General features: G+C 34.3%; 1 long non-coding RNA gene across 1 annotated transcript; it reads right to left on the reverse strand.

Annotated features, from left to right (window-relative positions):
• Positions 1-5,374: 5,374 nt before the first annotated feature.
• On the reverse strand, positions 5,375-6,454 carry LOC133829364 (uncharacterized). Its single transcript, XR_009891715.1, has 3 exons — positions 6,339-6,454; positions 5,668-5,759; positions 5,375-5,587 (listed from the first exon to the last, which is right to left on the reverse strand). It is a non-coding gene; the product is annotated as an uncharacterized LOC133829364 (long non-coding RNA).
• Positions 6,455-11,173: the final 4,719 nt, after the last annotated feature.

Consider the following 11,173-nt stretch of genomic DNA (forward strand, 5'->3'; position numbering starts at 1 on the left):
GGTGTAGCGCTACAGCGCCCACAAGGGGGCGCTACAGCGCTACCCAGGGTTGTGATGGGCGATTTTTGGGTTCTTAGAAGAGCATTGGGGTGCTAGTGAGTAGCGTTGTAGCGCTACTCTGTTCCTTTAGAATCCTATTTTGAGTGTTTTTAAGGGTTTTTAGTTCGGGGTTTCAATCCTTAAGGCCTAGGATCGAATCTACTTACCGTGTGGGTACGTTTCGAGGTCCCGAGAGTGGGGTTTAGGTCAAGACCCTTTCATTGTTGATTTTCGTTAATGGAAGTTATAATTGGTTATGATTAGGTAACCACTAAGGAATCAAAATGTCGATCGTTCTCAGGGGTTGTTCTTGTTCTATTTCTCGCTCGAACCAGAGGTAAGAAAACTACACCTTGCGTATATGACATGCATGGTTGTTGTCGAGGCATGTTGCTTACTAAATGTGGACATTGATTGCATATTAAATGCTTAGCAGATCTTGCTTACTTGTGTATGGCATTGACTAGTCAGGGACGACACTGGTCGCGTATTACTAACCTGAGAGTCAGAAACGGCATAAACGTCATGAATGCAGGGCCGATATAAGATTAGATCTAATCGATATCAACGTTCAATGACTCTAGGAGCATTTATGCTGGACCGACCCTAAGGTCGATGAAAATTATAAGCGCTTGACTAGTCTAGGACTAGGTACTCAGAGCTAGGGCCTAAGGCCTAGGTGACTGCTTGTCACGTGGCTAGGGAACGGAATCCCATGGTTGTGACTCTATGGTCATGTGGTAGGTTATATTGGTGACTAGTTCATCGAACACCTATCTTTATGTTTAACGTCCAAACGTGACTTCCACTTAGCGGTAGTCGTAGTATAGACGGGTGGTCGATCCCACAAGGAGGTAAAGAAACAAAGAATAAATAAAACGGTTAGAAGGTAAGTAATGTGAAAGTAGTAAAAGAAATTATATTTGTGTGGTTTTGAAGAATTGAAATGACGGGAAAATAAATGATAAAAGGGGTTTGGTGAGGCATCGGGGTTCCACAATATATTTTGGTCACCTATTTATTTGATAATTTGCAAATGTATTTGAGTAATAAAATCTCTTAGTTGAAGTACATGCATATGTTATTGTTATGAGAAACCTAGAATCGACATAATACCATTGGAAATATGTAGTAAAAGACTACTCACAAAATAACAAACTAATATCTAATGCTAATACTATTGTTATGAGAAATCTAGAAGCGACACTATACCATCTTGGCGATAATGCAGTAAAAGAATACCCACAAAATAATAAAATTAATATAAATTATTTTAGTAAAATTACATAGAAAAAGCTTGACTGAATCTATATAAAATTAATAATAAATATTAATTGCATAAATAATGATAAAAATAATCAAACTCAAATATTTGAACATTAAAACACTTTTATAAAATCAAAATAAAAAGATTACAAAATATAAAGCTTCACCCCTATCCTCACCAAAAGAAAACTCTAGCCTAAGTTAAAAGTCATTCTCACATTTTCCATTGAAAATGTGAGAAGATTAGGCTTAGAGATAAAATGGAGAAGAGGAAATAGAGAGAAAAGATGGTAGGGAGAGAAGTTTGTAGAAAATGTATCTTTTTCAAATAAAAACTACATCCTATTTATAGGTGTAGAATACAAATAAACTATGGTGGGAATGACATGTGACAAGCTACCATAGGTTGAGAGGGAAGCACATGGATTGCTAATTTTTGTTGAAAAGAAGACACTTCTATTGGTTGAAAATGAAGCACATGGATTGTCAATATTTGTTGGAATGAATTGTAATTGACATATCTTATTAGTGGAGAAGAAATTGCATTGATTGGTGACATAGCATCTTCATGAATTGGATTGGGCTTTTTCAATTTGGGCTTGACTTCTTCAAAATGCCAACTTTCTTCATTTTCTTCCACTTTTACTTAATTTTCTTTTTGCTTTATTTTATTCAACAAAAATTGTATCATTTTCCTACAAAATAAAAACAAATTAAATACTTTCATTTATAAAAATATATCACATTAATTCCATGAAAATATTAATTAAAACTTAATTTATTTTGACACTTAAAATCAATAAATGTGCATTTTTGACCGTTAATCACTTGATAAGCTAGTGAAAAGATCACTTATTAGTAAAGCCCAGGTGACCCTATCGTCACATGACTAATGGGAACAGAACCCACCTTATTGAATTTGCAACTGTCACTCTTTTATTTTTGGACTGAAAGTCCTGAATGATTATTATGATCATTGTTGATATTATATTCATGCGATATTGTGTTTTCTTGCTGGGATTTGGCTCATGGGTGCTATGTGGTGCAGGTAAAGGGAAAGAAAAGCTGACCCAACCTTGAGTGGAGAGCTTAGGTGGTGACGTGTACATATGCGGCCGCTTGACCACCACGAACAAGGAGTTCTCAGAGGAACTAAGGGGTTTACCCTATTTTTGTCGCTTAGGTTGGCGGGTTGTAAATTTAAACAGTTTTGACCATTTTGAGTTGTAAATAACTTGTAAATGTTTTGATGGGCCCATGAACAGTTTTATGATTTTAATAAAATATATCCTTCCCTTTTGATTGGTTCTCCACCTTAACCTATTAATAACACCTAGAAACACGTTTTTAACCAAAGAACTTGGGTAGCGAGTTAAATTCACGGTTCATCGTTCATCGTAACTGTTCTGGGGTAACCAAGGCATCACAACTTAGTATCAGAGCATGCCAAGGTTAGGGTTCCTATAGACTGGCTGAGCATGTACACTCACCACTGAAGACAAGCTCGACTCATGGTTTGGAAACTATTTATGTAGTTATATGTATAATTGCTTAAATATAGTATAAATGCAATACCTGTTTACATGAGACACCATGTTAAACGTGTGCCCTGAATATTGCATCTTCAGCAACCGTGTGCAAAATAGTACTGAAATTGCTGGAACATACTTATTAGTATTGTTGATTGTGTTCTATTATGTGGTACATGCTAAGTGCTAAATGCTATAATCATGTATCTATTTGTGTATATCTGTATCACTGTGGAATATGATAACTATCTGCTTGTTCTTAGACCATAAGGCGACAAGAGGTTTAGTTATTACTACTTTACTGGCCGTATTGACTATTGTTTCAGCAAGGTATAAGTGATAAGAATGAATCCAGGGCAGACAGATGCATCAACTGGCCAGAGTGATCAATGCTAGAATAATAATAATAATCAGGGTTAAGAGAATGACCAAGGACAGATTCCACAACCAGCTCCTACAAACTGGCAGTAGTTATCTAATGATTTGCAGGCTACAGTGTTGAGATAGGGAGAAGAACTTCGTCTCCTGAGGCAACGGGAAGCACCTGCAGTGGCCAGTGTATCAAAGGCACCTCCTGTGTCGGTGCCAGGAGCTGAGCAGCTGCATGAGGTTGGTAATAAATGGGAACCACTCTACGAAAGGTTCAGGAAGCAGCAACCTCCAATGTTTGAAGGCAGTGCAAATCCTGCCAAGGCAGAGAAATGGATGAGTATGATTACCACCATCCTGGACTTCGTGAGGGTGACTGGTAATGAGAGGGTGGCTTATGCCACTTATATGTTTCGGGAGGATGCCCGAATTTGGTGGGAGGTTATTACCCAGACAGAAATGTTAAGGCCTGAGTTGGGAAGAGTTTCAGACTCTGTTTAATGAGAAATATTATAATGATGGTATGAGGGCAGCAAAGGCTGAGGAGTTCATTAGGCTACTTCAGGGAGGTTTGTCAGTCACTGAGTATGCCTTGAAGTTTGATCATTTGGAAATTTTTTCCATGGAGCTGGTGCCCACTGATGGGACCAGGAGGGAGAGATTTCTCTAGGGGCTACAGCCCAGATTAGCCCGTGATGTTCGTATTACCACTGTGGCTAGGGTTACTACCTATGCACAAGTGGTTGAGAAGGAACTCACAGCTGAGGGTGCGAAGAACAAGATCTGGCGAGATAGTGCAGCCACAAAGGAGTTAGGAGGACAGGTCCTCCATTTGTGGGTTCTGGTAGGGGTGTAGGCCCCAGTGATCAGAAGAGGAAGGTTCCTGACACCTTCCCAGTTCCAGGTCCTGATAGGCGGCCTCGTGGTATTTCAATGGGTCGTCCAGGTGGTAGTGAAGCCTGGAAGTCTTATCCTGAATGCCCTAGATGCAAGGGACGTCATTTGGGAGAGTGTAGGGTAAGGGCTTGCTTCTCATGTGGAGCAGTGGGTCATCTTAAGAAGGATTGCCCTAAGGCCAGAAAAGAAGAACCCAGAAAAGCGGATAGCTCGGCCCCAGCTCGAGTGTTCGCATTGACACAAGAAGAAGCGGAGGCTTCTCCCTCAATAGTTACAGGTCAGCTTCTTATTGCTGGAACCCCTTATAATGTTTTGGTTGATTCTTGTGCTACACATTCTTTTTTTGCTAGTAGTATTATTGATAGACAGTGTAGACCCTGTGATTTTTATGCTGTGGGGTTTGGAACTTTGTTACCCACTGGGGAGTTAGTGGTATCCAGGAGATGGGTCAGATCTTTGCCAATGACAGTGGACGGAAGAGAGTTGTCAGTGGATTTGATAGAGTTAGTTATGACTGACTTCGACATGATATTGGGTATGGATTGGTTGGAAAAGTATGGGGCAACCATTGTGTAACGACCCAAATTTACTAATAAGGCTTAAGGGCCTTGATTAGTGTGCCGGGGGGCATAACTGGATTATATGTGAATTAAGTGATTAAAAGCATGTTATATGATTATTTGAATATCTGTAATGCATGACTATGCACTACAAGAAAAAACAGTATTCATAACACTTAAAAACTTCTAGCTGGGAGTATTGATAACGCTTCTGAAAATGCTAACATAGCCCCTGTTATTAAAAGTTCTGTCTTTTCTATAACAGTTTTCGAATGTTATGTTCGATGATATCTTAAACTATTCAATAACACATTTTTAGTTGCTATTATATTCAAATTATAACATTTAGTTAGAGTATTTGGTTATAAATTTCAAGTTTAATCTTATACTTTATGCATAACACTTTTTAAATGTTACATTTGATTATTTTGATAGCATTATTAATTTGTTATATTATATAAATCATAACGATTTGTTACGCTTATAATATGTTTCGAAATCATAACATATTAAAATTCCAGTAATAAAATTGTTACTTTATTCAGGATAATATATTTTAAATTTTATTATCATAAGGATACTTATAAGGTTTTTTTTTAATTAAAAGATTTTCATTATTTTATTTTGATAAAAAAAATCAAAATTAATCATAAAATGTAATTCTCATTAGATTGATAAACCATAAGTATTACATTAAACAATAACCAATTCAAACCATGAATGTGTCTAATTCATGAGATCTTAGTTCTAACTTAAGTTTGAAAGCATAACATAATAAAATTTTATAATCTTGAACAATTTTTACTTCAAAAATGAAAAACAGAAACATTACAAGATACACAAAAGTAAACCATGCATGAAACTTGCTCCATCCTTCAATTCATCATCCTTTGTGCACTTGTCTTTGTTGTGAGTCCATTTTCTTAGCTACAACAAAATTTAAATAATTAATGCTTCAACTTAAAATTAATAGTAAACTAAAAGAGTACATAAAAAAAATTAATTACCTAATTATGACTTTATGAGCTGGCCATGCAATGTTAGTTATGATATCTTGTCTATCTGATAGAGTGAACCACAGGGAAACCAGTCGAAATATCTCTAAGCACACTTGTTAGTTTCTTGAGGAATAACAATTACAACAATGACAATGTCATGTGTAATCCTTTCAACTAAAAATCATACAATTTCAGCAGTATTTAACATAAAAGATAATAACAAGCAAAAGGTAACTGACTGACTTTGAAAGCCAGATATAAAAGACAATAACAAGCAAAAGGTTTCTAGCTGACTTTGAGAACAAGATAATAGCATGTTACCAAAGTATCCTTGGAAAGAAGTAAGAGAAAATCAAGGATTATAGATGTTATTTCCTTTTTTATAGGATTTGTAGTTAATTATGTTTATTACGTTTTATTCTGTAATTAAGAGTATTAGTTGTATAAACCCTATATATATGTAATGGTTGTATTACGTTTTATTTTAACAAGGAAGTTTTGTTTTAAAAAAAGAAAGAAATATTTCTTTAACTATAAAAAGCCTCAAGTCCAGTATGACCATCTCAGTTATATAGTGGAGCGAGTACTTGTAGTAGAGATAAACTATGCCCCAGAAGTTCTACTATATAGATGGTAGAATTATACTGAAGTAAAAAAGAAATCTTAACTCATCATTGTACCTGTGCAGATTTTCATTGAAATGGCCACTTTTAGTTTTGCTCACTCTGTGAATTATCTCCCATGTAAAGCAAGGAAAAATTCCAGTTTCCAGCATGCCAAGCAGCCTCATACTTGTCAGAAAATGAGAAAGAAAGAAACAAAGTATCACATATATTAATTTCAAAAGTAACAAATCAATTGTAGAAAAGCATTGTGCCAGATCCATATATATGTAGTATTGAAAAAGAAAGATCCATATATATGCAAATGACTATTCTTTGCCTGCTTTACATTTAATAGGTCAATCAAAGATGTGGTCTTCAACTCCACACAGGAAAAACCAAGGATGAAGGATGTATGAAGTAACAGAAACTAAAAGCCACATCATGAACTTAGAATATTAATGCATTAAACAAAACTGAAGGCCAAATTGTTGCTGTAGCCAGTTCCAAAGATGTATGCATTGTGAGTAGAATACTCAACAACCTCAAAACAACATAAATTTCAACAAATAAATAAGAAACTGTATAAAATAATATAATATAATAAACCTTAGTATTTCCTTGCTTGGATTCGTACACAAAAAGATTTATATGGTACATAACATAATCGAAGTTCATTCAAGGCATTCAGCAAGACTTGAATTGATTTGGTGCTAAAAATTGTTGTAGTGAATACAAGATCAATAAAGTGACTATTCAAAAACTAGTTTTCTGGTTTGGTGCATCTTCCTTTGTGTTCTGTTTTTCTTCTTGCTAAACTATTGAGATTTGTTTCTAGTTCTTGTAACTGTGTTCTATTTCTACTTTGTACTACACACTTCAAGTTAAGAAACTTCAAAATGAAATATATGCATTAGATAGTTACATATTAAATATGGATACATCGGAACAGAAAGAAAATAAGATAAAATGAATAGCACATTTGGTACAGATCAAAGATACATACATCACCATGAATATTGACTACACAAAAGTCAAAACATGGATCAAATCACATTTTTAACTCCTATGTATTGAGGATGTCATTGCAGTTAGGTTCAATGTGAAGTATGAAAAAAAGAGAAAGGGTGGAGGGGAATGTTTAGTTAAGCAAATAGGAATTCCTTTAAGTTACTTGACACAATCACAATATATAGAACTTGATACTTAAGAAAACAAATCTGCAACTTGACACAAATCACAATAGCTAATTCAACAAAAAAGAACAAGTTTATAAAGTATACTATCATCACTATCAAAAAACTACTCATATCAACAAAAAAGAGTATCAACTGTAGAGTCCAAGAACTTTACTTAGCTAATTGTTTAGTAGTATTATAGTATGTATAATATTATCTTTGTTACTGTGGATTTTTGGTTTAGACCGGGAATTATTTGGACACTCATAGTAGTACTTGTAGATTTTCTAAGTTTAACCTATAGTTTAAGAATATTAAGTATAACCTAAGGTTTGATTATATAACTGATAATTAAGGATTATATTTATTATACTATAAGGTTTAGATATCAACCAATAGGATTTTAAGCAGAAGTTATGAATGGTGATTAAGGATTATGTATTTTTGAGGATTAAATTTAATAAGGAGTAAAGTTTGAATGTTATAGGGTCAGTCAGCAGCTTGGAATACGTTGAGGGCTTAGTCAAGGCTGTTTACTCCATTCAAACTTAGCTAAAAATGTGTAATTTCGTGTTTAAATATTCAGCGTGTGCCGATATATCGCAGCTATAGGGGGTGATATATCGCAGCACGTAGATATGGAAAACACGAGATGATGCACGGTCGCCTCGGGCATACTGGCCCAGGCGATATATCGCCTACAGGGGCGATATATCGCCTCCTCCAGCATAAATTCAAACACTTTTGAATTCATTTCCTTTCAGCCATTCAAACTCCTTCAACAGTCCAGCATCATTTGAACGAGTCTTCAGCCTCTGCTGAACGATTATTCAAATGATTTTCACCTAAAAAGCCATTATTTTTATTCAAGTAAAATCAAGATACTTTCACTCCCAAACTCTATAAATAGGACCTAGTACCCAGCCATTATTCACCTTTTGCTCTAAGTTCAGAAGCTGCTAGTGTTAAGTGAGTGTGAGAATATAAACACCTGGTTTGGGAAAAACATAAGCTTAAACATCATAAGCTTATCAAACACTTTGGGAAGTGAGGTTCTATAGTATTTCGGTTGAGGTGTAGATTGGTCTTTCAAGTCTTTGAGGTAACCAAAACTCTAGTTCATTTCTGTATTATGTTATTTTCTTTCTCATAGTCTTCTACTCAATCTCTAACCTTAATCTTCATTTTGGTTAGGGAATCTAAGTTCTTGAGCACATAAGTTTCGGTAAGCATGATTCTCAAATGGTTTAGTCTTCCCATTTTCCTTTTCATCTCTTTTCTTCTTTCAACTCACTCTTGTTCATTATGGTTATTAGGAGTGTTCCAAAAGTCCCAACTTAGTCCACATATCCCGGTAACTTTGGTAAGGAAAATAGGCTAGAATCAATATGTTATATGCTTATGTTATCTTATATTTTATGTTGTTAAATGTGTTATGATATGTATGCATGTATGTTTGTAGGCTTGGGCATATGACCCATATGACTAACAAGACCCCAAATGGGTTATGGGCATATGACCTACTTAGCTAGTAGGACCCCACTAATCCCATGGGCATATGCTTGTTTAGTCTATGGGACCCCAAGTAATAATGGCCATTATAATAAGTGTATGTTATATGTATTATGTTAAGTCTTTACGTCTATTATGAAATTTATGTGTATGACTATGTGTTAGATTTTCTTTGCTGGGCATTAGGCTCATTCCTTTCTGTTTATGTGCAGGAAAATAAGCTTTAGAGGTGGTAAGATTCGTGACGCTTAGAGGATGTGTATCGATGGTGAATGGAGTCAAGGGGCCGAGCGTTATTCGATTCGAGGATGTAGTTTCTGTTTTATGTCTTTTTATATGTATTTTCCGCACCATTTATGTAATGTCTTTTATTTTAAATCATGTTTTGTTTTTAAAGACAATGGGATCCCATATCCTTCTTAGTATTCTATTTATTTGTAAGTAACTCTTATTTTACAAGTTACTCAATAAAATTATGGTATTTTCGTAAAAATGTAAATTTTATGTATAGTTTCGTTAATGGTCCAAATAGTCTAGATTAGTGGGTCATTACATCAACATCTTTATGCGAATAAAAAAAAAGGTTTATGATATTTACTTGTCTAGCAACGACATTACTTTGTTCACGAATTAAACCAACAGGCTGTGGAACGACCATAAGTATTAGAAACTTCAAAAATAATTTGGACAAAATACTAAATACTAACTACTAACTACTAATATAACAAAGAAAGGGTTGGTTTGTTTGCTTTACTTCTCCCTAAGTTTTTCTCTCTGTTCTGTTTTATTCAAGTGATTGCAGCAATATTGTTTAGCTTTGTTGTGCAGAGAACTTACTGTCAAGAACACAAGCCTTTATCCTATGTATACTTAAACTAATTTAAAGAGGAGAGAAAGTCTAGGAAGGGAGTTAGGTAGACAAAAGAGTGGAGAGAGAGAAAATTCAAAACAGAGACAGATTATGCATAGAAAACAATTTAAACAATAAATATTTACAACAGGAGCAAAGATCAAGACTTCAAAGTCAATTTATACACTTTTTTGCATAACTCAATATGAAACAGCCACTCCTTCATAGAAAATTAGACATATTAAATGACTCAAAAATTTAAAGAAACAAACAAACAAAATACTAACACTAATACATAACTATGGCTCAAAGCAAATGATTTACCCATATCAGATTATCAAATCAATTTCAAAAAACAAACAAACAAAATACAAAAATTGCACGGGTGAAATACAAAAATGAGGAGCATAAAAAACAAGAACCAAAAGTTGATGCCCTGCACTAAAACCCTGCCTATTAACATAGGAGGAAATCCCTCACCCCCTAAGATTCCCTGATTTAGTTACTTAAGTACTTGCAGATGAAGAAAATATATTTCGGACAAAAGAAATTATTAGTACCAGTCTTGTAACATGCCAACAGGGCTTGTTCTTTACTGAGTTATTTGTTTAATTTCATTACAAGTAGCTACTTTAGAGAAAAGTTTACTGTAGATTTTAACCTTACTATATAATCTTTAAGTCATTACAAATATCTCCCTTCATCAATGACATATCAAGTTTGCTTTATTAATTAATTAAATCATATACTTTTATTAACTAAGTAGCATGAGATCATTATTAAGAGCTAGCTATAGATATATAGAACCAATAATAAAACCCTTATGCACTCAAACTAAGGAAAAATAATTAAACAAACCATTGGTATGCACAAAAATAAATTAAGAGGAACTCATCAAACAGATTCATCAAGACTCAATCTATTTAGATAGTCAAAGTACAGTACGTTGATGTAAAAATACAATGTATCATGATCGTTCAAAGCATATAGACATAAAATATCTCTTTATTAGAGAAAAGGTTACTCAAGGGAAAATAAAGATTTGAGAAGGTGCCAACAGAAAAAAAAATCCATCAGATATGGAAACAAAGGTGTTACCTCTCAATAAGTTTAACTATCACAACTTAGTTTCTTAGTGGTCATTGCCAATGAATCTTGTTCTTATGAGTTGTAGAAAAAGAACAAGTGATGAGAGAAATCATGGGTACTTATGTAAGCAACTAAGTTGAAATATCTACACTAGCAGCAATTTATTGTTTCAACAATTTACTAGTTGAAACAATACATAAAAAAAAAAAAATAGATAACAAACACACAAACTTTAGTGCTAAATCAACATGCCATTGTAAAGCTGGCAAAACAAACATTACTAT

Source organism: Humulus lupulus, chromosome 4 (genome assembly GCF_963169125.1).
Source record: "Humulus lupulus chromosome 4, drHumLupu1.1, whole genome shotgun sequence".
Classification (NCBI taxonomy): domain Eukaryota; kingdom Viridiplantae; phylum Streptophyta; class Magnoliopsida; order Rosales; family Cannabaceae; genus Humulus; species Humulus lupulus.